Source organism: Alosa sapidissima, chromosome 22, assembly GCF_018492685.1.
Source record: "Alosa sapidissima isolate fAloSap1 chromosome 22, fAloSap1.pri, whole genome shotgun sequence".
Taxonomy (NCBI): Eukaryota; Metazoa; Chordata; class Actinopteri; order Clupeiformes; family Clupeidae; genus Alosa; species Alosa sapidissima.
The window spans coordinates 160,984-186,107 of record NC_055978.1 but is presented as its reverse complement, the minus strand read 5'-3'; the positions used below and the strand labels follow the sequence as shown (position 1 = coordinate 186,107).

The window sequence follows — 25,124 nt, the reverse complement described above, 5'->3', positions numbered from 1 at the left end:
TTGTTGAAAAGATGACAGAGTAGTAGTTGGAGCAGCTGAAGGCGAGGCTGAAATTTTGACGGAAATGCCTGCCAGCTTGTTGTGATAGATTTTCGCCAAAATCTTTCTGGCTGTAGCTACCAAACCTAGGTTCAACACCAGATTCTGCATTGCAAAACTTGAAATAATAAGAAACTACTGAAACAGCAATGTCAATGGAGAAAAAGTGTACACAATATGTTTTTCTCATTTGGTCAACGCTCCCTGATCCCTTCAGAGACTTGGTTCCCCAGTAGCAATGGATATTAGGGAGGGAGTTCTGTGTAGGTCTTGTCATCCTCCATCTGAAACAACATTAAAATCATACAAATGTAATACATTTATTAATTAAAAAAATAAAATCACAAAACTACAGATGTGTGCATGTGTGCACATACATACACAAGGAGAGGTAGCCTAAACTATTGAAGCATTTTGAGTAACTCAAAAATATTTAGAAGTATGAAAAGTCATTTTATTACACATGGGTTTAGCTACCCTAAATCTGATTGCCTGGCTGGCATTAAGATAAAGACAGATTACATTTCACCTAGTAACTAACTGCTTAAATGCAATAATGACATTTCTGACATAATATGTGATTTCACATCATGTTTTCTATAAAACTACATATTGAGAAGAGTAGAATATCAAGTCATGCCATCTTAGAAAATGTTGAGACAAGCACGTCTGATGTTTGACATTTAGAAGCAAGGTAAAACAGTTCACTACAAACTGCCTAGCGAGGTACCAACCCGATGAGAGGCAATACGTTAATTAGCACTACATTTCTGATAGAATCCGTGATTTCACATCTTGTTTTCTACAACTACATATTGAGAGGAGTAAAAATATCGCTCAACTTATTTCATGTAAGAGAACGTAACTTAGAAACGCGGCGCCCATTGATTTATTCAGCTTTGGTATCCTATACTGACTTGCCAATATAATGCTTACCTAACAAGCAAATTGGTACTAGAAAACAAACTTAGGTTATATACTAACAGGTTTTTAAATGAAATTGTCAAATGAAAATAACTGATATAAAAAGCAAACGAGAATACTGCAAGCAGTTCAGAGTAATGCAGCTAGCTAAAGTTACATGACGATGCACTTAGCCCCCGCTATGCCATAATGTTGACGCTGATGAGAAAGCATATTACTATCAAATAACATGATTTTATGACTACAAATTAAGATTAACCATAACTAGAAACGATGTAAAATATATATTACCTCAGTTTATCCAGCTGTGTGGTTTCCAGTCGAGGTAAACTCCAACGAAGTGCAGGTGGCATCTAGCGGTCCATGTTAAAATGTACGACTGAAGTGAAAAGTTTTTTTCACGACTCATCTTCAAGTATCCAAAACATTTCGCGCCATAAACCCCTTAACCAATCATATCAAATTGAAGCTTATGTTGTCAGCATTACGGGGAAGATTTCAGAAATAAAATCAGTCATTGGACAGCTTAGATATTAGATGATTGGTCATCGTTAAAATTTTAACGAAATTAGAACGGTCGGGCTTGTAAGGGTTAATGTATGCCAGAAAGAAGGCAGAAAGGCCAAGAGTAGAGAGTAGGCCAAGTAGGCCTTTTGTAGCCTATGTAGACAACACAAACGTTATAGCTCAACTTCTGTATGCTGTTTTTCTGTATTCTTGTTTTAACAAGACTTTGGTTGTATGGTCCATTTCGTAAGAGTAACCTATTCATGGCTTTCATGAATTCCATTATAGGAGTATTAATTAAGCACCATACATTCTAATGAAAGACAAACTATGATAGCATACCGTGATAGTGTTTACTTAGGCTACATAAGAAGCAACAGCGTCGAATGAAAACGTAGGATGGCCTATTTGATACACAAACAAGCGGTTTACAACGTTAACAAATGGGTTAAATAAAAACAGGAGCATATTTGTTAGCTTTAACTCAAATGGTAGAAGCTATAACATACAATATAATAAATCAATGCAGTCTGCATTCATAATTCTAGATGCTTGATTTTATACAAAGTGACCTGATGTACTAGAACCAGGAAAACTTTAGGAAGAACTTTAGGAAAAAATCCTATCTAAAGATAGGAATTTGGCCATTACAGAACCATCCTAACTCAAGAATTTCCTAACTTAGGAATCCTAACTTAGGATGGCACATCCTAAGTTGCAAAATTTTGCTAATGCAACATAACTGCCAAAACTGACTGCAACAGTATTGCAACAGTACTGCAACAGAACATGACTGTTAGGGACATCATAACGGTTTTTTTTTTACAAAATTAGTTAAAGTGAAAACTTAAAGATGTAGGCCTATAAGCTATGTGTTTTAATCATTTACAACATTTATAACAAATAAATATTAATCTTTATTACAGAATATTACACTATTATTTATTATTATAATTATGTTTTTTGTTTTTCATCCTATACAGCAAATAAATAAATATTGACACACTCTCTTGCATCCTACATAGGCCTAACCCAAGGCCTATTTCTCTGATATTATGGTTTGTCCATCTTGAGCAACCAACTGTAAAAGATTCTTTAGAATACCATCTTTGTAATCTGACATTCTAATATAGATATATCATAGATAAAGGCAGTCTCGTACACATTTTAATCATAGAAACAGGCATGACTGGACGATTGCCAATTTAAAAATCTAACTGTTACAGATAACAGTTAAGATAAGATAGGTCTGAGATAAGATAGGACACAGCCATGAGTTTAGGAAGTGCTTCTATAATAGGAATATAGGATTTTTCCTATCTTTGAAACTTAATTTAAGATAGGATAAGGGCAAAGATATTTTTCTGTAATGAGGCCCCTGAAATGATCGCACGTGTGATTCAGAGAAAACGAACGTACGCACAAAAAAACGTATTTACACCACCCTTCCAGATGTGCCCATTATAAATCACAAATGAACGTCAACTTGTGTGCAGCCGGATGGTTTTAGGTCTCCACCTTGTGTTTACACCCCCTCATCAATATCATTAGCATATATTTTAATGAAATCAATGGCCTAAAATATTTAGCTTATGTAAAATTATATATTCCAGCAAAGCTTTGCATCCATGTTCATTGTCCTCTGCTTGCTTTCATTCCTTCTGCTTGCAGTAATGTCAATAATCAACATTTCGTATGTTTGTAAATATATGTATGTTTCGTATGTTTGTAGAAAAAGTAGCCTAGTAGCCTAGTTCGCCGGTCATTTTTCATTCATTCTGCATATCTTTGCTATAATTTTCTTTCAATAATGTTCAATGGCTTAAACATTGTCCTTTATTGTTTGCTTTAGGCTTACATTTATATTTTATCCTACATTATTCTGATCTTGGGCACTGCCGGTCAAAAAAAGCAAACAGGTGCGCACTCTGCACCTCTTTACACAACTCCGACGCAACACTAAATATGAAGATGCCCTACTTTCAGAGGATAACTTTCGTCCCTTGGTTGTGTAGGCTATATTATGATATAAAATATGTATAGTTTACAGTCAAATATTACCTTTCTGTTACGAAGCTGGGAGTAGGCCTATGAGCGCAAAATTAGGATATAGTGGAGGCTAAACGCGAGTAAACGCAGTTTATTCCACCTCTGAAATTTCAGAAATAGAGTTTAGGCCTTAACCACCTCTTATTAGAGTTTATCCACCTCTCAAAAACGTTTATTCACTTTTAACATTCAAAACTGTATGATCAAATTACTATCCTATATTTCCAATACTGCACAATAACCTCCAACATTATCAAACTGTTCGAATGCCTTTTTCAATGCCTAAACGGGCAATTGGACATTTAATGGTCAATATTAGATTGGTGAGAACACTTAATACTAGATCACCTGTAAGAATTTATTTTGTCAACTCAACGTATGTACTCCCAATCATCCGTAAATTGATCTAAAGTGCATTTTACTCCGGACAATTCCTTGGACCATTCTTAGTATATTGATAACCAACTCCGCTATTAGTTTTAACAGCTAATAGCATAGTTGGTTATCAGAAACTTTTTTTCTAGATATTACGATGTACTTATAGGATGTACTACAACTGGAAAGCTTGATTCATGTGCCAGGCTGTGCTTTAATTTATAGGCCAGAATAATGCAGAAATTAGTAGTAGTAGTAGTAGGCCAAGTAAACATAGTCTATGTTATACCTCAAGTTTTGTAGTGCGGCAGACTTTGGGCATACGGTCCTTTTCTTAACAGTATCATATTCATGACTATCATCAGGTTTAAATTACATCCTTTCCCACAGGTGTATTTAATCGACCCAGAGCCATAGTATTCGTACCGTCTGGTTAACGTTAACATTAGTTAAAACGCTGCTGAGCACATGCTTATCTGGGAGCTACGTTAGGTTTGGTTGTGGTTAGCTAACGTTGTCGAAATCTACAGCTAACCAGTCACTTTAAAGTTGACGTTTATTAAATGGGTTTCCTTACATAATGAATACCGATAGGGTAGCAAAGTACTAACGTTAACCATTTCCCTAACGTTATAACGCTAGTTTGGCTTACCTAACATTTCACACAACATAATGTTTGACGAGATTAATGAGTCAATACCAAAAACCTGTCTGTATTAGAAATGTGCCTCTGAAGGAGAGTTTTACGTGCAAGTAAAATGGGAATCATGGCAGGCTGGTCAGACCATAAAGTTAAGAAGAGTCACAGCTCCAGATTGCAGCGGTTTATCGCTTTCAGCTGCAGGTCACGTCATAATACAAAAGGTTGCCGCCATGGCGGAATTTATTGCTCGTTTTTTTATCGTAAATATAAAAAGTCTGTTTCAAGACCAGCGGCTTCCATTGCATTAGACGTTGAATTTGATCGGAAAAAGAATAATAAAGAGGATAATAGGGTTAGTGATAATAGTCCATTGCATGAAAATGTACTGTCATGTTCTGCCTAGGCTTCTTTATATAAAGAATTTCATAGTGCATCGTCACGAAACTAGCTAGCTGTATAATTCTGAACTGCTTGCAATATTCTCGTTTGTTTTTCTAACCTTTTCTAACCTGTAGGTACGTTTGTTTTCTAGTACCAATTTGATTGTTTAGTAAGCATTATACTGTGACTTCTGTGAAATTCTGTCAACATTCTAAATCCCGTTTCCTGCATTTTTTTACAATGATCACTAAAATTATCGTAACTTTTTAAATGTTAATGTTATTCCAATACAGTCTTTTTTGTTAAATAGCCCACAGCTTGCTGAACATGTCTTATAGATATATTTTTCTCTATCTTGTAGAGAAATATGATGACAATTCATTTTTATGTGAATGAAATATACAGGATATACATTTTTGGAGAGGGTTTTTAAATACTGTTCATATTACTGTAATTACCATATGTATTTTACATCATTTCATAGAACTGATCCTTTTCATTACAATGGTATGTATATCAGATTTTTGGTATGTATTATATTCAGGAAATAAGGTTTTTTGTGTGAGGAGGTCATGCAGCAGCAACAATGGAATGTTCGGCACGGGCACAAACCTGTAGGTACGTTTGTTTTCTAGTACCAATTTGATTGTTAAGTAAGCATTATATTGGCAAGACAGTATAGCAAACCAAAGCTGAATAAATCAATGGGCGCCGCGTTTCAAGTTGCGTTACGTGAAATGAGTTTAGCAATATTTTTACTCCTCTCAATATGTAGTTCTAGAAAATAAGATGTGAAATCACATATTCTGTCAGAAATGTAATTAACTTATTGCCTTTCCTCGGGTTGTTACCTGTAGTACATTCTGTAGTGTGAACTATTTTACCTTGCTAACTTTTAAATGACAAAACATCAGACGTGCTTGTCTCAACATTTTCTAAGATGGCATGACTTGAAATAGATGAAGCACAACTCCTCTCCTCTGTAGTTATAGAAAACTGATGTGAAATCAAATATTCTGTCAGAACTGTCATTTTTGCATTTCAGCAGTTTGTTACTAGGAGAAATGTAATCTGTCTTTATCTTGATGCCAGCCAGGCAATCAGATTTCATACTTGGAAATATTTCGAGTATATTCTGAGGATGCTTCAATAGTTTAGGCTACCTCATCTTTTGAGTACATACATACATGCACAAATCTGTAGTTTTGTGATTTTATTTTTCACATTATATATAGGTATTTGTATGATTTTGCTGTTGTTTCAGATGGAGGATGACAAGACCTACCTATACCTCACAAGCCTGAAGAGGTAGCTGACTGCTCATGAGCTTGCGCTCATAATGCTGAAGACAATGGGATGGTGGACAAAGGGGATGGAGGAAGAATGTATAGATTTATGTGCCGTGCTTAGGATGGTGCAGACTTCTACACAGTGTGAAATAGAATTATGTTCTTTTTTACTCATGTTTTTTACTCACATTGTTGTCATGTGATTTTACCAACCTTGGGAACTATTGCACAAAACTAGGATAAGGGAATAAGCCGGGATATCTTTGTTATCCTGGCTCAATTTATACGTGATCCAGTTGCACAAAATCAGGATAGGGGGCAGCAGGAAATGTTATGGTATAAGTTACCATGGCGATTTATTCTGTGGAGCTAGCGTGCTCCAGACTAGGCTAAATTCCAGGATCTATTTAATCTCATCCCTTATCTCAGTCAGCAGTCACCACAAACGGAAACCAATTCCACTGCCCACTACACATTGTTATATGTCACTGTCATTATTTAAACGTTTGTGATCATTAATTAACTCTTACATACTCGCCATTCCTGATCTGTCATGCAACGTGATGTCACGGGAGTGCCTAACCATTTCGCGCGTGGTGGTCGCGGCACTAGCTGCAATATTCCCTTAAACAGATGTGTTGCTGTTTGTTGCTGTTGTGAAAATGCTATCGCTACCTACTTCACACCGTAGAAGAAGCAATGAAGACGCTCTAGTTGCCATGGTGAATTAGTGAATCTGTGATCGGTGACGGGGAGGGAGCCATGAGCGAGGATAGGTTTCACCTGGCTTGATGAATCTGCGTCCTGGCTTGCTTGTTGTGCAACCAATTAAGCCTGTAAACTCTTGTTTTGGATTCATTGAGTAACTTATCCCGGATGCCTTAATTCTGCTTTTGTGAAATAGGCACAAGAAGGAATGCTATCTATCACAACAGCCGGCAGGCATTTCCGTTGACAATTTTGCGTCACCTTCAGCTGCTTCAACCATCAAGTACATATTCCTGTACAGCAGGAGCTTGTTATAAAAAAGGTACATAATAAAACTAAAGTAGATTGTATGGCCCTGGAGTGTAACGGTAGGCGAATTTGTTTTATTGATAAACAAATTGCTGTCAGCGGTTGCGTTTAGTAATGAGTCATAGATCTTCTGTGTTCAACCTTTAGCTTCCCCACCCCACCTTTCCCTATCCTACTCTGTAAGTGTGTCTGTGTGGGTGTTTTTGTGTTTGAGTATAAGTTTGTGTGTATGTGTTTATTCTCCACAGGCTTGTTCTAAGTATGTAATCCACTTTCAAATGTTTAGAACACATTGAGTTTTGAGTGATGTTGATTCCTAGATTACACTTATACACTTATACATGAATGCATACTTTTATTTTGTTGGTGAAAAAGTGACTTCTGTGAAATTCTGTCAACATTCTAAATCCCGTTTCCTGCATTTTTTTTACAATGATCACTAAAATTATCGTAACTTTTGAAATGTTAATGTTATTCCTTTTTTGTTAAATAGCCCACAGCTTGCTGAACATGTCTTATATAGATATATTTTCTCTATCTTGTAGAGAAATATGATGAAAATTCATTTTTATGTGAATGAAATATACAGGATATACATTTTTGGAGAGGGTTTTTAAATACTGTTCATATTACTGTAATTACCATATGTATTTTACATCATTTCATAGAACTGATCCTTTTCATTACAATGGTATGTATATCCCATTTTTGGTGTGTATTATATTCAGGAAATAAGGTTTTTTGTGTGGAGGTCATCCAGCAGCAACAATGGAATGTTCGGCACGGGCACGAAAGGGTTAATTTGTTCTATTGGCTGACAGTACTCTGTTATCCAGTTGATGCCTTGGTGAAATACTGGTCTCTGCCACATACTACCACTGCTTTATTATATAATTATTTCAAGGTTCTTGGGATGTTTTTGCCATGCTATTGTTATGAAATTGCAATGTTTTTATATACTTACTATACTTTTATATAAGGTGGCATAACATTGTGATTACCTTGCAATAACTTAGCAAAACCATTCCAACATCCTTGCAATATGTATATAATAACCTATGGAATAACTTACATGCAAATTACATTTTAACATCATGGCTAAAACAACAGAAGGACATTGAAATGCTGTTGGAATATAATTGAAATAAAAAAAACGTTCCAACAACCTTGAAATCAAAATTGAATTTGTGAATGACCTTGCATATAATTACTAATATAATAGCAACCTTGAAATAAGTATGGAATAATGCAAATAACCTTGCAATATCATTTGTGACATTGCAAAGTCATTTTATACTTATTACAAGGTTGTTGGGATGGTTTTGCCTTGTTAATGCAATGAAATTGTGCAGATAACAATGAAGAATGTATAATTTCATTTCAAACATATGAAAGTGAGCAAAACATATGAAAGTGACAAAATGAAACATATATAATGTTGTGTGGTGGAGTGAGTAGTTTGAACTGATAACAATGGAAATTGAATAATGTTATTTCCTGAAATGCCCCCTACACTAAGGTTAATTATAACTGATTTAAGGTCTTGGAATGATTTTGCTGTGGAAATTGCAGTAAATCGAAAGAGACAATTTCTCACGTTGAGCACATAAATGCATGTGTCGTTTATTTACATAGAAAAAAATACTGAAACTAAAATGGCGCTGTCCAGCAACAAAACCGGCATGGGACTACACGTCATCACACATTCATAACATTTAAAGGGACCACGATCCCTGAACAGTTATACTTACACATGAAGTAACTACAGACAGAACAAAGTGCTGTGTTTAATATAAACGGTGTGTAGAACCACACTTAATAACAAAGGTGAATTATGCCGGTCACATTCCCCCAGAATTCACCATATCAGAAGTACAATCAACAGTCAACGGGGGAGGTGGGCGTATTAACCGTTCACAACGGATGTGCTGTACCGGAGGTCGATGAGACCCAACTGCGGCAGGTGTCCCGTCATGACACGGGTGTGGGGCATGGCTTGGGAGAGAGGGGAGTAGGGGGTGGGGGCAGAGCTGGAGGCCGTCCGCGTCGTGGGGGCTGGGCCAGGTCAACGGGCCTGGCCACATCCAAGTGAGCCGGTTTGAGGCGGTCAATGGAGAGTCGCTCCGGTTTGCCGCCCATGTCCACCACAAAATGTTTGTCTCCTGCCTCCAAAACACGGTCCTCTGTAGGCATCGTGGCGCATGAAAACATAATCAGCCGTCTGAAGCCCAGTGGGAATGTGCGACTGAGGGAGGCCGTGACGGGAAGTAGGGACAGGTGCGAAAAGCCTCGCATTGTCCAATAGAGTTGACCGCTGGAGAGTAAGCAGACCAAGTAACCGTGGTGCTAGGGACAAAATCCCCTGGGACCCGCAGCGGCTGTAAGTCCTCCTTTGGCGCGGTCCTGACATCACCCACGGGAGTTTGTCGATCCAGTTGCTGTCTTTGAGGCTGGCACACAGGGTAGCCTTCATTGACCTATGAAAACGTTCACAGAGTCCGTTAGCCTGCGGGTGATATGCAGTCGTGTGGTGGAGTTTCACCCCGAGGCTCGGTGCGACAGCATTCCACAGCTCAGACGTGGAAGCGCCTCGGTCCTGCGCGCCTCGGTCACAGGATATATAGGGGGTGCCGAAACGAGCAACCCAGGTTCCGATAAATGCCCGTGTCATCTCAACAGTCGCCACAGAAGTCAGTGGCACAGCTTCAGGCCAGCGGGTGGTCCTGTCAACCATGGTTAACAGGTATGTGAAACCGTGAGAAGATGGCAGAGGGCCGACCAGATCTACATTCACATGGTCAAAACGTCTCTCTGGAACCGGGAACAACTCTAGCTGTGCTTTAGTGTGACGGTGTACTTTGGCCCGTTGGCACTCAACACAGGTGTTAGTCCAGTCCCTAACGTCCTTCTTGAGGCCGTGCCAGACAAACTTTGCTGCAACCAGTCTCTGTGACGCTTTCGAACCTCGGTGTGAGAGACCATAGATGGCATCAAAAACTTGTCTCCATCCTGTGGGAACGATTGGCTGAGGACTGCCTGTAGAGACGTCACACAAGAGCGTGGTGCCAGCATCTCCAAAAACCATGTCCTCATTCTGCAGCCCTGTAGTTGAGGTCCTCAGGAGTTGCACATCCGGGTCTATGGTCTGATCTGCTGACATGCAGTGGTAATCAAAGCAAAGATGGACTGCCCCCGCCACAGCCCGTGACAGACAGTCCGCCACGTCCGCCAGTCCGCCAGTCTTACCAGCAATATGTTGCAAGTCTGTAGTGAACTCTGAAATGTAGGACAGATGGCGTTGCTGGCGGGCGGACCACGGCTCAGCCACCTTGGCCATGGCAAAAGTCAGTGCCTTGTGGTCTACAAAAGCAGTGAAGTGTCGACCTTCCAGCAGGGAACAAAAATGTCTGATGGCGAGGTAGAGACCAAGCAGCTCCCGGTCGAAAGTGCTGTACTTACGCTCGCTGGGACGCAGCTGACGGCTAAAGAAAGCCAGCGGCTGCCAGGCCCCGCCTACTCACTGCTCGTAGACAGCACCGACAGCGTAGTCCGAGGCGTCCGAGGTGATGGCGATGGAGGCTGTTGAAAAAGGATGCGCCAACATGGTGGAATTCGCCAGGGCTGCCTTAGTGGCAGCAAAAGCCTTGTCCCTGCTCTCTGACCACCACAAGGTGCTTGGGCTTACCTTTCTCGTGCAAAGGCCGCATAAGCTGAGCAGCTCGAGGGATGAAACGGTGGTAAAAATTCACCATGCCCAGGAACACCTGTAGGGATTTGACAGTGAGCGGGCGTGGGAACTTTGTTACTGCCTCCACCTTTGATGGGAGAGGGACTGCACTGTCCTTAGTGACTCTGTGTCCCAGGAAGTCAACGGTGGAGAGACCAAACTGGCACTTGGCGGGGTTGACAATTAGCCCGTGTTGTCTAAGTCGCTCAAAAAGTGTTCGGAGGTGCGCCAGGTGTTGAGACTTGGACGTGCTCGCTACGAGGATGTCATCCAGGTACACAAAAAGAAAAGGTAGGTCCCACAAAACAGAGTCCATGAGGCGTTGAAAAGATTGTGCGGCGTTTTTAAGGCATGCGCAGGAACTCAAAAACACCAAACGGCGTGATCACGGCTGTTTTGGGAATGTCCAGTGGGTGCACCAGTACCTGATGATATCCCTGGACAAGGTCCACCTTGGAAAAAATCACCTTATCTGCCAGGTGAGCTGAAAAATCCTGTATGTTCGGGACTGGGTATCGGTCAGGTGTTGTTGCCTCATTAAGCCGCCGGTAGTCGCCACACGGGCGCCAGCCACCGCCCGGTTTGGGGACGAAGTGTAGGGGTGAAGCCAACGGGCTGTCGGATCGACGGACTATACCCAGGCATTCCATGTTTGCAAATTCAGCCTTTGCAACGGCAAGCTTGGTCGGGTTGAGGCGCCAAGCGCGAGCGTAGACGGGTGGATCAGTAGTGGCGAGATGATGCTCCACACCATTCTCAGTGGATGCAGAGAAAGTGGACTGAGTGAGCGCTGGGAACTCGGCAAGTAGACGGTGGAAGTCATCTGAGGCTGATAGCATGCTAGACAGTCGTATGGAGTCAGTTCCGCTTAGCGTGCACGTATAAGAACAAAATGTGACGGCGTCAATCAAACGGCGGTTCTTAACATCTACCAACAGTCCATGTGCACACAGAAAATTGGCTCCGAGTAGGGGAACGGCAACCTTTGCTGTAACAAAGTCCCAGCCAAACCGCTGTCCTCCGAAACACAATTCAACGTACCTCGTTCCATATGTGCGGATGGGGCTACCATTGGCAGCTTCCATAGGGGGGCCGTGGCTGTCAGTCACCATGTCCAAACAGAATGCAGGCAGGACGCTCTTCTGTGCGTCCGGAGATGCTGTCACGGATGAAAAGCAGCCTGCCTACGCGGCCGACGCTCATGGCCACTACTGAGCGCCGGCCCTAGCATTTCCCGAACCGCCGAAACTGCACGGCGAACGACATTTGTTAGCCTTGGGTCCAAACTTGACATGATAAAAACACAAGCCTGAAGACTGTTGGGGGCCAGAAGACTGCTGCCGACGAGAAGTAGTTGCAGCGATGAGTGTCACAGGAGCGATGTGTGCGGGAAAAAGCGCGGCCACACAATGTCCCTGACCAGGAAGTCAAGTCAAGTCAAGTCAAGTCAGATTTATTTTTAAAGCGCATTTAACATGCACATAGTGCAACCCAAAGCGCTCAGCCTCTTCAGCCAGCCTCCGGGTCTGTGCTCACCCAAGAGATCCAGCATACGGTCCATGAGCTCAGGTGGTTTGCTGTCACCCAATCCTTGAAGGGAGAAAAGCCTGCTGGCTCTCTCAGCGTCTGACAGTTCAAAAGTTTTCAACAGGTGGGTTTTGAGTGCTATATACTCTCTGTTGCCGGAGGGTTTTAAAAGGAACCGTATGTAAGAAAAATATTTCAATTAATCATAAAATGGCCCTGATATGTCACTAGACATTAAGAAATCATGTTCATTTCAAATACTTATATCACTGACAACAGTAGTCCAGCCAGGATATTGTCATTTAAAAAGTGAAGTTGCAGCCCTCAACTGTTTTTGATGTTGTGTTTTGTCATGTTATGTTGTGTTTTGAACTGATGCGCCACCCTCCATCTATCTACTAATCACGAAGTCAGTAGTGTTTCACCATCCGCGTGTGCAACCTCGAGTCAGGGGGAGGGGGAGGGGATACACCGCTCTTCAGTATTTTGAAAGTGATTGCAGTACCAGTTTTGGCCACAATCTTACATATGGTTCCTTTAAGGTCCGGGTTCAGGAAAAAAGTGAGATTTTAGACAAATTTCAAAATCTGTCAATTATTGTCCAAATTATTTTAATTTCACATCTAGATATGTGAAATGCATTAATTATGGCAACAAAAATGAAAAAAAATTGGTCTGATTTTTTTCTGACTTTTCAGATTTTTTTTGATTTTCGCCGTCAGGATGAGAGAAAGTTTTTTTTTTGCAAATTTGAAAATCGGTCAGATATTGTCCAAATTATTTTTTATTTCAGTCGTCCAACCAGGATATTGTCATTTAAAAAGTGAAGTTGCAGCCCTCAACTGTTTTTGATGTTGTGTTTTGTCATGTTATGTTGTGTTTTGAACTGATGCGCCACCCTCCATCTATCTACTAATCACGAAGTCAGTAGTGTTTCACCATCCGCGTGTGCAACCTCGAGTCAGGGGGAGGGGGAGGGGATACACCGCTCTTCAGTATTTTGAAAGTGATTGCAGTACCAGTTTTGGCCACAATCTTACATATGGTTCCTTTAAGGTCCGGGTTCAGGAAAAAAGTGAGATTTTAGACAAATTTCAAAATCTGTCAATTATTGTCCAAATTATTTTAATTTCACATCTAGATATGTGAAATGCATTAATTATGGCAACAAAAATGAAAAAAAATTGGTCTGATTTTTTTCTGACTTTTCAGATTTTTTTTGATTTTCGCCGTCAGGATGAGAGAAAGTTTTTTTTTTGCAAATTTGAAAATCGGTCAGATATTGTCCAAATTATTTTTTATTTCAGTCGTCCAACCAGGATATTGTCATTTAAAAAGTGAAGTTGCAGCCCTCAACTGTTTTTGATGTTGTGTTTTGTCATGTTATGTTGTGTTTTGAACTGATGCGCCACCCTCCATCTATCTACTAATCACGAAGTCAGTAGTGTTTCACCATCCGCGTGTGCAACCTCGAGTCAGGGGGAGGGGGAGGGGATACACCGCTCTTCAGTATTTTGAAAGTGATTGCAGTACCAGTTTTGGCCACAATCTTACATATGGTTCCTTTAAGGTCCGGGTTCAGGAAAAAAGTGAGATTTTAGACAAATTTCAAAATCTGTCAATTATTGTCCAAATTATTTTAATTTCACATCTAGATATGTGAAATGCATTAATTATGGCAACAAAAATGAAAAAAAATTGGTCTGATTTTTTTCTGACTTTTCAGATTTTTTTTGATTTTCGCCGTCAGGATGAGAGAAAGTTTTTTTTTTGCAAATTTGAAAATCGGTCAGATATTGTCCAAATTATTTTTTATTTCAGTCGTCCAACCAGGATATTGTCATTTAAAAAGTGAAGTTGCAGCCCTCAACTGTTTTTGATGTTGTGTTTTGTCATGTTATGTTGTGTTTTGAACTGATGCGCCACCCTCCATCTATCTACTAATCACGAAGTCAGTAGTGTTTCACCATCCGCGTGTGCAACCTCGAATCAGGGGGAGGGGGAGGGGATACACCGCTCTTCAGTATTTTGAAAGTGATTGCAGTACCAGTTTTGGCCACAATCTTACATATGGTTCCTTTAAGGTCCGGGTTCAGGAAAAAAGTGAGATTTTAGACAAATTTCAAAATCTGTCAATTTATTGTCCAAATTATTTTAATTTCACATCTAGATATGTGAAATGCATTAATTATGGCAACAAAAATGAAAAAAAATTGGTCTGATTTTTTTCTGACTTTTCAGATTTTTTTTGATTTTCGCCGTCAGGATGAGAGAAAGTTTTTTTTTTGCAAATTTGAAAATCGGTCAGATATTGTCCAAATTATTTTTTATTTCAGTCGTCCAACCAGGATATTGTCATTTAAAAAGTGAAGTTGCAGCCCTCAACTGTTTTTGATGTTGTGTTTTGTCATGTTATGTTGTGTTTTGAACTGATGCGCCACCCTCCATCTATCTACTAATCACGAAGTCAGTAGTGTTTCACCATCCGCGTGTGCAACCTCGAGTCAGGGGGAGGGGGAGGGGATACACCGCTCTTCAGTATTTTGAAAGTGATTGCAGTACCAGTTTTGGCCACAATCTTACATATGGTTCCTTTAAGGTCCGGGTTCAGGAAAAAAGTGAGATTTTAGACAAATTTCAAAATCTGTCAATTATTGTCCAAATTATTTTAATTTCACATCTATATATGTGAAATGCATTAATTATGGCAACAAAAATGAAAAAAAATTGGTCTGATTTTTTTCTGACTTTTCAGATTTTTTTTGATTTTCGCCGTCAGGATGAGAGAAAGTTTTTTTTTTGCAAATTTGAAAATCGGTCAGATATTGTCCAAATTATTTTTTATTTCAGTAGTCCAACCAGGATATTGTCATTTAAAAAGTGAAGTTGCAGCCCTCAACTGTTGTTGATGTTGTGTTTTGTCATGTCATGTTGTGTTTTGAACTGATGCGCCACCCTCCATCTATCTACTAATCACGAAGTCAGTAGTGTTTCACCATCCGCGTGTGCAACCTCGAGTCAGGGGGAGGGGGAGGGGATACACCGCTCTTCAGTATTTTGAAAGTGATTGCAGTACCAGTTTTGGCCACAATCTTACATATGGTTCCTTTAAGGTCCGGGTTCAGGAAAAAAGTGAGATTTTAGACAAATTTCAAAATCTGTCAATTATTGTCCAAATTATTTTAATTTCACATCTAGATATGTGAAATGCATTAATTATGGCAACAAAAATGAAAAAAAATTGGTCTGATTTTTTTCTGACTTTTCAGATTTTTTTTGATTTTCGCCGTCAGGATGAGAGAAAGTTTTTTTTTTGCAAATTTGAAAATCGGTCAGATATTGTCCAAATTATTTTTTATTTCAGTCGTCCAACCAGGATATTGTCATTTAAAAAGTGAAGTTGCAGCCCTCAACTGTTTTTGATGTTGTGTTTTGTCATGTTATGTTGTGTTTTGAACTGATGCGCCACCCTCCATCTATCTACTAATCACGAAGTCAGTAGTGTTTCACCATCCGCGTGTGCAACCTCGAGTCAGGGGGAGGGGGAGGGGATACACCGCTCTTCAGTATTTTGAAAGTGATTGCAGTACCAGTTTTGGCCACAATCTTACATATGGTTCCTTTAAGGTCCGGGTTCAGGAAAAAAGTGAGGTTTTAGACAAATTTCGAAATCTGTCAATTATTGTCCAAATTATTTTAATTTCACATCTAGATATGTGAAATGCATTAATTATGGCAACAAAAATGAAAAAAAATTGGTCTGATTTTTTTCGGACTTTTCAGATTTTTTTTGATTTTCGCCGTCAGGATGAGAGAAAGTTTTTTTTTTGCAAATTTGAAAATCGGTCAGATATTGTCCAAATTATTTTTTATTTCAGTAGTCCAACCAGGATATTGTCATTTAAAAAGCTAAGTTGCAGCCATCAACTGTTGTTGATGTTGTGTTTTGTCATGTCATGTTGTGTTTTGAACTGATGTGCCACCCTCCATCTATCTACTAATCACGAAGTCAGTAGTGTTTCACCATCCGCGTGTGCAACCTCGAGTCAGGGGGAGGGGGAGGGGATACACCGCTCTTCAGTATTTTGAAAGTGATTGCAGTACCAGTTTTGGCCACAGTCTTACATATGGTTCCTTTAAGTTCCGGGTTCAGGAAAAAAGTGAGATTTTAGACAAATTTCGAAATCTGTCAATTATTGTCCAAATTATTTTAATTTCACATCTAGATATGTGAAATGCATTAATTATGGCAACAAAAATGAAAAAAAATTGGTCTGATTTTTTTCTGACTTTTCAGATTTTTTTTGATTTTCGCCGTCAGGATGAGAGAAAGTTTTTTTTTTGCAAATTTGAAAATCGGTCAGATATTGTCCAAATTATTTTTTATTTCAGTCGTCCAACCAGGATATTGTCATTTAAAAAGTGAAGTTGCAGCCCACAACTGTTTTTGATGTTGTGTTTTGTCATGTCATGTTGTGTTTTGAACTGATGCGCCACCCTCCATCTATCTACTAATCACGAAGTCAGTAGTGTTTCACCATCCGCGTGTGCAACCTCGAGTCAGGGGGAGGGGGAGGGGATACACCGCTCTTCAGTATTTTGAAAGTGATTGCAGTACCAGTTTTGGCCACAATCTTACATATGGTTCCTTTAAGGTCCGGGTTCAGGAAAAAAGTGAGATTTTAGACAAATTTCAAAATCTGTCAATTATTGTCCAAATTATTTTAATTTCACATCTAGATATGTGAAATGCATTACATTACATTACATTACATTACATTTGGCTGACGCTTTTTAACCAAAGCGACTAACAACATGGTAAACAGTAAGTTTTAGAACAATTCTCACAATTTTAGGACAGTTTAAAAAAAACACATTAGAGTACAGTAAGAATAAGTGCGTCGGTGAGTGCTGTATTTTAACAGTTACTTGTCAGTTTAAAACGGCTGGTGAGTGCTAGGATCAGTAAGACTTGTTGTAAGTGTTGCTATGAGAGTAGATGTTCTCTAAAGAGCTGGGTCTTCAGGAGTTTTTTGAACGTGGAAAAGGATGTTCCTGCCCTTGTAGGAACTGGCAGTGTGTTCCACCAACGAGGAACAACAGATGAGAAAAGTTTGGATTGGCTTGAGCGTACCGGTGGTAGAGCTAGACGTCGTTCGTCAGAGGAGCGCAGCGGTCTGGAGGTAGTGTAAGTCTGTATGAGGGCATTCAAGTAGGTGGGAGCAGAACCGGAGACTACTTTGTAGGCAAGCGTTAGACACTTGAATTTGATGCGGGCCGCCATAGGTAGCCAGTGTAGCTGGATGAGCAGCGGGGTAACATGTGCCCTTTTGGGTTGGTTGTAGACCAGGCGCGCCGCTGCGTTCTGGATGCATTAATTATGGCAACAAAAATGAAAAAAAATTGGTCTGATTTTTTTCTGACTTTTCAGATTTTTTTTGATTTTCGCCTTCAGGATGAGAGAAAGTTTTTTTTTTGCAAATTTGAAAATCGGTCAGATATTGTCCAAATTATTTTTTATTTCAGTCGTCCAACCAGGATATTGTCATTTAAAAAGTGAAGTTGCAGCCCTCAACTGTTGTTGATGTTTGTCATGTCATGTTGTGTTTTGAACTGATGCGCCAACCTCCATCTATCTACTAATCACGAAGTCAGTAGTGTTTCACCATCCGCGTGTGCAACCTCGAGTCAGGGGGAGGGGGAAGGGATACACCGCTCTTCAGTATTTTGAAAGTGATTGCAGTACCAGTTTTGGCCACAATCTTACATATGGTTCCTTTAAGGTCCGGGTTCAGGAAAAAAGTGAGATTTTAGACAAATTTCGAAATCTGTCAATTATTGTCCAAATTATTTTAATTTCACATCTAGATGTGAAATGCATTAATTATGGCAACAAAAATGAAAAAAAATTGGTCTGATTTTTTCGGACTTTTCAGATTTTTTTTTATTTTAGCCGTCGGGATGAGAGAAAGTTTTTTTTTTGCAAATTTGAAAATCGGTCAGATATTGTCCAAATTATTTTTTATTTCAGTCGTCCAACCAGGATATTGTCATTTAAAAACTGAAGTTGCAGCCCTCAACTGTTGTTGATGTTGTGTTTTGTCATGTCATGTTGTGTTTTGAACTGATGCGCCAACCTCCATCTATCTACTAATCACGAAGTCAGTAGTGTTTCACCATCCGCGTGTGCAACCTCGAGTCAGGGGGAGGGGGAAGGGATACACCGCTCTTCAGTATTTTGAAAGTGATTGCAGTACCAGTTTTGGCCACAATCTTACATATGGTTCCTTTAAGGTCCGGGTTCAGGAAAAAAGTGAGATTTTAGACAAATTTCGAAATCTGTCAATTATTGTCCAAATTATTTTAATTTCACATCTAGATGTGAAATGCATTAATTATGGCAACAAAAATGAAAAAAAATTGGTCTGATTTTTTCGGACTTTTCAGATTTGTTTTGATTTTAGCCGTCGGGATGAGAGAAAGTTTTTTTTTTGCAAATTTGAAAATCGGTCAGATATTGTCCAAATTATTTTTGATTTCAGTCGTCCAACCAGGATATTGTCATTTAAAAAGTGAAGTTGCAGCCCTCAACTGTTGTTGATGTTGTGTTTTGTCATGTCATGTTGTGTTTTGAACTGATGCGCCAACCTCCATCTATCTACTAATCACGAAGTCAGTAGTGTTTCACCATCCGCGTGTGCAACCTCGAGTCAGGGGGAGGGGGAGGGGATACACCGCTCTTCAGTATTTTGAAAGTGATTGCAGTACCAGTTTTGGCCACAATCTTACATATGGTTCCTTTAAGGTCCGGGTTCAGGAAAAAAGTGAGGTTTTAGACAAATTTCGAAATCTGTCAATTATTGTCCAAATTATTTTAATTTCACATCTAGATATGTGAAATGCATTAATTATGGCAACAAAAATGAAAAAAAATTGGTCTGATTTTTTTCGGACTTTTCAGATTTTTTTTGATTTTCGCCGTCAGGATGAGAGAAAGTTTTTTTTTTGCAAATTTGAAAATCGGTCAGATATTGTCCAAATTATTTTTTATTTCAGTAGTCCAACCAGGATATTGTCATTTAAAAAGCTAAGTTGCAGCCATCAACTGTTGTTGATGTTGTGTTTTGTCATGTCATGTTGTGTTTTGAACTGATGTGCCACCCTCCATCTATCTACTAATCACGAAGTCAGTAGTGTTTCACCATCCGCGTGTGCAACCTCGAGTCAGGGGGAGGGGGAGGGGATACACCGCTCTTCAGTATTTTGAAAGTGATTGCAGTACCAGTTTTGGCCACAGTCTTACATATGGTTCCTTTAAGTTCCGGGTTCAGGAAAAAAGTGAGATTTTAGACAAATTTCGAAATCTGTCAATTATTGTCCAAATTATTTTAATTTCACATCTAGATATGTGAAATGCATTAATTATGGCAACAAAAATGAAAAAAAATTGGTCTGATTTTTTTCTGACTTTTCAGATTTTTTTTGATTTTCGCCGTCAGGATGAGAGAAAGTTTTTTTTTTTGCAAATTTGAAAATCGGTCAGATATTGTCCAAATTATTTTTTATTTCAGTCGTCCAACCAGGATATTGTCATTTAAAAAGTGAAGTTGCAGCCCTCAACTGTTGTTGATGTTGTGTTTTGTCATGTCATGTTGTGTTTTGAACTGATGCGCCAACCTCCATCTATCTACTAATCACGAAGTCAGTAGTGTTTCACCATCCGCGTGTGCAACCTCGAGTCAGGGGGAGGGGGAAGGGATACACCGCTCTTCAGTATTTTGAAAGTGATTGCAGTACCAGTTTTGGCCACAATCTTACATATGGTTCCTTTAAGGTCCGGGTTCAGGAAAAAAGTGAGATTTTAGACAAATTTCGAAATCTGTCAATTATTGTCCAAATTATTTTAATTTCACATCTAGATGTGAAATGCATTAATTATGGCAACAAAAATGAAAAAAAATTGGTCTGATTTTTTCGGACTTTTCAGATTTGTTTTGATTTTAGCCGTCGGGATGAGAGAAAGTTTTTTTTTTGCAAATTTGAAAATCGGTCAGATATTGTCCAAATTATTTTTTATTTCAGTCGTCCAACCAGGATATTGTCATTTAAAAAGTGAAGTTGCAGCCCTCAACTGTTGTTGATGTTGTGTTTTGTCATGTCATGTTGTGTTTTGAACTGATGCGCCAACCTCCATCTATCTACTAATCACGAAGTCAGTAGTGTTTCACCATCCGCGTGTGCAACCTCGAGTGAGGGGGAGGGGATACACCGCTCTTCAGTATTTTGAAAGTGATTGCAGTACCAGTTTTGGCCACAATCTTACATATGGTTCCTTTAAGGTCCGGGTTCAGGAAAAAAGTGAGGTTTTAGACAAATTTCGAAATCTGTCAATTATTGTCCAAATTATTTTAATTTCACATCTAGATATGTGAAATGCATTAATTATGGCAACAAAAATGAAAAAAAATTGGTCTGATTTTTTTCGGACTTTTCAGATTTTTTTTGATTTTCGCCGTCAGGATGAGAGAAAGTTTTTTTTTTGCAAATTTGAAAATCGGTCAGATATTGTCCAAATTATTTTTTATTTCAGTAGTCCAACCAGGATATTGTCATTTAAAAAGCTAAGTTGCAGCCATCAACTGTTGTTGATGTTGTGTTTTGTCATGTCATGTTGTGTTTTGAACTGATGTGCCACCCTCCATCTATCTACTAATCACGAAGTCAGTAGTGTTTCACCATCCGCGTGTGCAACCTCGAGTCAGGGGGAGGGGGAGGGGATACACCGCTCTTCAGTATTTTGAAAGTGATTGCAGTACCAGTTTTGGCCACAGTCTTACATATGGTTCCTTTAAGTTCCGGGTTCAGGAAAAAAGTGAGATTTTAGACAAATTTCGAAATCTGTCAATTATTGTCCAAATTATTTTAATTTCACATCTAGATATGTGAAATGCATTAATTATGGCAACAAAAATGAAAAAAAATTGGTCTGATTTTTTTCTGACTTTTCAGATTTTTTTTGATTTTCGCCGTCAGGATGAGAGAAAGTTTTTTTTTTGCAAATTTGAAAATCGGTCAGATATTGTCCAAATTATTTTTTATTTCAGTCGTCCAACCAGGATATTGTCATTTAAAAAGTGAAGTTGCAGCCCACAACTGTTTTTGATGTTGTGTTTTGTCATGTCATGTTGTGTTTTGAACTGATGCGCCACCCTCCATCTATCTACTAATCACGAAGTCAGTAGTGTTTCACCATCCGCGTGTGCAACCTCGAGTCAGGGGGAGGGGGAGGGGATACACCGCTCTTCAGTATTTTGAAAGTGATTGCAGTACCAGTTTTGGCCACAATCTTACATATGGTTCCTTTAAGGTCCGGGTTCAGGAAAAAAGTGAGATTTTAGACAAATTTCAAAATCTGTCAATTATTGTCCAAATTATTTTAATTTCACATCTAGATATGTGAAATGCATTACATTACATTACATTACATTACATTTGGCTGACGCTTTTTAACCAAAGCGACTAACAACATGGTAAACAGTAAGTTTTAGAACAATTCTCACAATTTTAGGACAGTTTAAAAAAAACACATTAGAGTACAGTAAGAATAAGTGCGTCGGTGAGTGCTGTATTTTAACAGTTACTTGTCAGTTTAAAACGGCTGGTGAGTGCTAGGATCAGTAAGACTTGTTGTAAGTGTTGCTATGAGAGTAGATGTTCTCTAAAGAGCTGGGTCTTCAGGAGTTTTTTGAACGTGGAAAAGGATGTTCCTGCCCTTGTAGGAACTGGCAGTGTGTTCCACCAACGAGGAACAACAGATGAGAAAAGTTTGGATTGGCTTGAGCGTACCGGTGGTAGAGCTAGACGTCGTTCGTCAGAGGAGCGCAGCGGTCTGGAGGTAGTGTAAGTCTGTATGAGGGCATTCAAGTAGGTGGGAGCAGAACCGGAGACTACTTTGTAGGCAAGCGTTAGACACTTGAATTTGATGCGGGCCGCCATAGGTAGCCAGTGTAGCTGGATGAGCAGCGGGGTAACATGTGCCCTTTTGGGTTGGTTGTAGACCAGGCGCGCCGCTGCGTTCTGGATGCATTAATTATGGCAACAAAAATGAAAAAAAAATGGTCTGATTTTTTTTTTTACTTTTCAGATTTTTTTAGTTTTCGCGGTCAGGATGAGAGTTTTTTTTTTTTAATTTAAAAATCTGTCAGATGTTGTCCAATTTATTTTTTATTTCATGTGTAGATATGTGAAATGGATGAACTATCGCAAAAAAAGTGAAAAAGTGATTTTTTTCTTACTTTTCAGATTTTTTCAGTTTTCGCGGTCAGGATGAGAGACAGAGTTTTTAACAAATTTAAAAATCTGTCAATCAGGGGCGGTTTTAGGGGCAAGGCCAAAGGGGCTCGGACCCATCTGAAATCTCATTGGCCCCTGACTGGACCCTTTACCGTCAATCACCAATAGGTGTCAAACTTGTTGAGAACGACGATCAGAGATGCACCTTCCAAACAACTGGTGGCCGTAATGCACCTATGAAGCCTGAAAGCTAAAGCACACAGTGAACTGTAAAGGAAAGAATACATTTGGCTTGTGTGTCTCTGTTAACCCTTTCGTGCCCGTGCCGAACATTCCATTTTTGGTGCTGGATGACCTCCTTACACAAAAAAACTTATTTCTTGAGTATAATACATACCATCAATGGGATATACATACCATTGTAATCAGAAGGGTCAGTTCTATCAAATGATGTAAAATACACATGGTAATGTTGATATAGTAATGAACAGTCTTTGAAAATCCTCTCCAAATGTATACCGAAATTCGTTAAAATTGAATTTCATTCAATTTTTCATCATATGAGATATGAGATAGAGAAAAATGTAGAGTGTATGACATGTTCAGCAAGTTGTGGGCTATTTAACAAAAAATACTGAATTGGAATATCATTAACCTTTCAAAAGTTATGACAAATTAAGTGATAAGTGTTAAAAAATGCAGGAAACGGGATTTAGAATGTTGACAGAATTCACATTCTCTTTCTCACCAAAAAATAAAAGTATGCATAAAAAGTAATAATGAAGTCAGACACAATGGTTTAGATTTATTTGGTCCATAAGAATAAACCATTTATTTGTATATAAGCAAATGCTACAGTCAATAATAATGATATATAAAAGAAAAACATGTACCTTACCAGTAATACAGGAAGTATACTGTATATTTATTGAAGATCAATTCTTAAGACATAGAATACATTTGATTCAACAGATACAACTTACTTATATAAATTAGTGTAATATGAAAATGATATACATCTATAAAATGTATTATTTATGAAAAGGAATACAATCAACTTCAACATCACTCAAAAATCAATGTGTCTATAAACATTTGAAAGTGGATTACATAGAACAAGCCTGTTGAGAATAAACACATACACACATATAAACACAAACTCACACACACACACACACACACACACACAGAGGAGGATAGGGAAAGGTGGGGTGGGGAACCTGAAGGTTAAACACAGAGGACCTATGACATAACGAAACGCATCCCCTTTTGTAGAATGCCAAATCTGACAGCAATTTTGTTTACCAAAAAAGCAGTCACCTACCGCTAAACTCCAGGCCATACAAGCTACTTTAGTGTTATTATGTATTGTTTTTATAACAAAGCCAACAATTTTTCTTTGGCTGCTGCTGTACAGGAATATGTACTTGAAGAAAAGATGACAGAGTAGTAGTTGGAGCAGCTGAAGGCGAGGCTGAAATTTCGACGGAAATGCCTGCCAGCTGTTGTGACAGATTTTCGCCAAAATCTTTCTGGCCTGGCCTAGGTTCAACATTCTGCATTGCCAAACTTGAAATAATAAGAAACTACTGTACACAAGTGTACACAATATGTATTTCTCATTTGGTCAACGCTCCCTGATCCCTTCAGAGACTTGGTTCCCCAGTAGCAATGGATATTATTAGGGAGGGAAGTGAAGTCCCATGTCAATGATCAATCCCAGAAAACTGTGAAACTCTTCTGGGGTCTCTTCGTCCCATGCCCCTGCACTGTGTGTTTGCATACAACGGCCTACTAAGCACAACCTCCCACCCGTTCCGGTTTGTAAAACCACATATGAATCAACATAATAAGTCTATTTCACAGTGTTTTAGTGGCAGTCTACATCACCCTACGCACGTCACCTAAATCTATACCTTCTTCCTCCATCCTCACATGGTCTTCAACATTGTGAGCGCAAGCTCATCAGCAGTCAGCTACCTCTTCAGGCCTGCAAGGAGGTCTGTGTAGGTCTTGTCATCCTCCATCCTAAACAACAGTAAAATCATACAAATGTAATACATTTATTAATTAAAAAAATAAAATCACAAAACTACAGATGTGTGCGTGTGTGCATATACATACACAGGAAGAGGTAGCCTAAACTATTGAAGCATTTTGAGTAACTCAAAAATATTTAGAATCTTTAGAAGTATGAAAAGTCATTTTATTACACATGGGTTTAGCTACCCTAAATCTGATTGCCTGGCTGGCATTAAGATAAAGACAGATTACATTTCACCTAGTAACTAACTGCTTAAATGCAATAATGACATTTCTGAAATATTATGTGATTTCACATCATGTTTGCTAT

The 25,124-nt window shown here is 39.0% G+C and overlaps 2 long non-coding RNA genes across 2 annotated transcripts; one reads left to right on the top strand and one right to left on the bottom strand.

Moving 5' to 3' along the window:
* Window positions 1-3,091: 3,091 nt before the first annotated feature.
* LOC121697419 lies at window positions 3,092-17,724 on the top strand. The gene is made up of 3 exons (XR_006026447.1): window positions 3,092-3,171; window positions 5,341-5,343; window positions 17,713-17,724. It is a non-coding gene; the product is annotated as an uncharacterized LOC121697419 (long non-coding RNA).
* Window positions 12,082-24,357, bottom strand: LOC121697418. The gene is made up of 3 exons (XR_006026446.1): window positions 24,199-24,357; window positions 12,536-12,541; window positions 12,082-12,093 (listed from the first exon to the last, which is right to left on the bottom strand). It is a non-coding gene; the product is annotated as an uncharacterized LOC121697418 (long non-coding RNA).
* Window positions 24,358-25,124: the final 767 nt, after the last annotated feature.